Source organism: Echinops telfairi, unplaced genomic scaffold (assembly GCF_000313985.2).
Source record: "Echinops telfairi isolate 266 unplaced genomic scaffold, ASM31398v2 ScPeMD7_2565;HRSCAF=3150, whole genome shotgun sequence".
NCBI lineage: Eukaryota > Metazoa > Chordata > Mammalia > Afrosoricida > Tenrecidae > Echinops > Echinops telfairi.
In genome coordinates this window covers 4,436,322-4,439,721 of record NW_022106463.1, presented here as the reverse complement: position 1 = coordinate 4,439,721, position 3,400 = coordinate 4,436,322, and positions in this window count along the sequence as shown.

The following is a 3,400-nucleotide window of genomic DNA, read 5'->3' as shown; positions in this document are numbered from 1 at the left end:
AGAGGCGTGTGGCCCTGCGGTGAAACGAACCCTGTTCTTAGTGTGGCTGTTTTTTAAAAACGACGTTTCGCCCTTGGTGGGGCAGGTGGAAGAGACAGGAACCAGGTGCTCCGATGACAGGATGATGGTGGGGGTGCTGTTCAGTGCTCCTGAGTCCATTTCCACCCCAGGTCGTGTGCCGTCCCCCACTTTTCATCAGCAAGCACTTCATGTCGTCCTTGCTTTTAGCAAGCAAGGCTGAGTCATCTGTATATTGTAATAGTGGATGGTTGCGATTGCTCCCCTTTTGAAAACTCTCGCTGGTTGCAATAAAATGCTGAAAACTAAAACCAAAACACAAGAAATCAAAAGCCCCTCGCTGCTACTGAGTCAATGCTGATGAAATAGGAGTGCCCCTGTGGCCCTCCCAGACATTACCTCTTTATGGCAGTGGACGCTCTGGAATAATGGGCGGAAACATCGACCGGAAACAAAGTTGTGTCGCTGTAAAGAAGGAAAGCTGGCTAAGAGGCAGGACACACTGGGGTTATGTTTCTATCCAAACCGCGGGGGGGGGGAGCTACACACAATGATTTGTGATCGGCTGCTAACCTAGAGGTGGATATTTCAAATCCACCCAGCAGTGCCCCCGCGGAAAGGCCTGGGGATCAGCTTCTGTGGAAATCACAGCCGAGAAGCCCACGCAGAGAGCTCCTGCTGTGCAACACACACGGGAACCGGAGGCCGGAGCAACTGGATGGCAATGCTTGTGAGTGTTCTAGCATTGTAAACTCTGTACCAGCAGAAAGCCGCTGTGAGGCGGGAAGGAAGACTTTGTGGACAACTGGGCAGACAGCCAGAATCAAAGCTCATGACAAATTAATACTCGGGCAGTCTGGGAGCCTACTTTATTGTAATGAGGGGAGATGCCCTGGGACCAAAGTCTAAGGGGCAAAGCATCAAATAAATGAGTGAGCTATCCACTTGCTTCAGACACCCATGCTTTGCTTCTGTCTTCAAAACCTAAACAAAAACTCAACTTTCTTCCAGGTGATTCACCGACTAGTCAATGACCACATACATACCCAAGCCACCTTGCAGGAGGCAGTGGCTGGTTCAATGTTATTCGTAGCTGTGATGTGAGATTTCGATGTAGAGGTGGGCCCCCACATATCCACTACCATTGAGTTGATTCTGACCCAGAAGTCTTCCAAGGCTATGAATTGCTACCGGAGCAGACAGCCTCCCGTAGAGCGGCTGATGGGTTTGAACCACCAACCTTGCAATTAGCGTCCCAACACCTAACCCACAGGACTACCAGGGCTCCATTAGCGGTAGACAGATAGTTGCCGATGTATATAGCCTTTTGCCCTTCCCCTTCTTTGTTCCAAAGGAGCCTGATGGCATAGTGCTTGCCCACTAGGCTACTAACTGCTGCTAAAATCAGCACTTTGAACCCACCAGCCCCTGTGTGGGAGAAAGACAGGCTTTCCACCTCCATAAAGAATTACAGCATCAGAAACTCACAGGACAGTTCCACCCTGTCCTGTAGAGTCTCCAAGCGTCAGCATCCACCCAATGGCAGTGAGTTTGATTTTGATGTCTGCATTCCTGCTACCTGGAACTTGATCTCCAGCAGCCAGCTGGAACCTTGAGTGACCTTGAGAATGGAAGCCACAGGCTAAGAAAGTGCAGAAGAAAAGCAGCGTGGGCCTTCCAAGGGCCTGGGTCCTGTTGATACGATGGAGGCCCCACAACAACATCGAACTGTCAACCTTCAGACTTCCTTTAAGAATAAGTTTCTTTAAAAAAAAAATGTTTCCATATGGTTTCAGCCATAATAGTTCTGGCTTTGCAATCCAAAGCCCAAGGCAGTCCATTCTGTTTAGCAGGAACACTGCCTATCTTACTGGGAACACCTGGAAAATGTCCCAGATGGATCCCAGAGGAATCAATGTCTCTACTTTCCCGCAGTAGCAGTACCGGAAGCCAGGACAAGCAGAAAGACAGGAAAACAACCTGGTGTCTAAACGTTTGTCTTGAAGCAGCTAACAGAAGGACAGTGATCAACACCTAGCCTCAAACACAAAAACCAAGAGGGGTGGTGATGATGGGGCCAAAGACCAAGAAGGTACCTGCATTTATTTACCTTGCCAAGGATTTATTTATCTGCCCGAGAAGAGGCAAGCCTGCACTTAGGGAATACATGTGCATTCTGACCGGTAGGCAGCGCTCTCCACGCGAAAGGATTGCATCCCCTGCTGTCGCTTGAAAACCATTTCTCAAGTCCTGCCATCTCTGTTCACTCCCCACGTAACTTCATTAGCGCTATTTTGGTTGCAAGGTATAGAAATCCCCTCAAAGCAGTTCAAACACAAGTGCATGTCTACGTGGGGGCGGCATGGAAAGACACTGGTATTGACTAGAGACACAGAGATGTCTAGGGAATCAGAAAGAGGCTAGCCAGTCCCCAGACATGTCCAAGCCAAACTCACTGCCATGACTCACAGCGGGCTCCCTGAGGGTTCCCGAGACTGTAACTGTTTACGGGAGCCCAGTTTCGCTCCTGAGCTGCTGCTGCTGGGTTTCAACTGCCAACCATGAGGATGGCAGCACAACAGGTAACCGCTACACCCGGCAGGTCTCCTTCCCAGACATGTTAGGAACTGCCAGATTACATCATTGCCTACCTGCCAACCCACTGAGAGTCATGGCCCACCCAGGCTGACCCGTAACCTTAGTCATCACAGCCAGGGTCACCCTCCTCTCAGGCCTCAGCGTTCGTTACTGCCACAGCTGAACGTCTTTCATGAGAGAAACAGTCAGGTGGTCGATCTACTACTCCTGTCACAAAGACAGAATGTCAGATAACGGACAGCAGTAAGTGAGGAAAAGTGCGTGAGGGTCACTCTTGAAAGTTAGACTAGGAAGTAGCAGAATGAGGTCTGAATCCCCCGTCTTTGATTGGGAAGCTAGTTCTGATCTTACGCCTTCACATCCTGACAGAAAATCCGGAGGAACTGTCACCCAATATGAGACATTTTACAAATGGTTCCTGCTAATTGAACAAGCACCCATATCAGGGTGTGTGCTTACCTTTGTGACATTCCATGAGCTGACAAATAGTAAATACCATTATAAAAACATCAACATTGGGGTTTGAAAGGTGAAATGCTTTCTCGCATGCCAATCACACTATTAGTTATCCTTCATGTCTTTTAAAAGGGCACTGCTACGTGTTTTATTAGAATAGTATAAAGGAGAACACTGAAAGTACCACGGACTACTCAAAGGACAAACAGATCTGTATTGGAAGAAGTAAGAACAGAGTGCTCCTGAGAGGCAAGGAGTTCATCTTAAGAGTTTGTTTTGTTCTTTTTTTTTTGTAACAAAAAATCATATCATTGTGTGCTCACCTCCA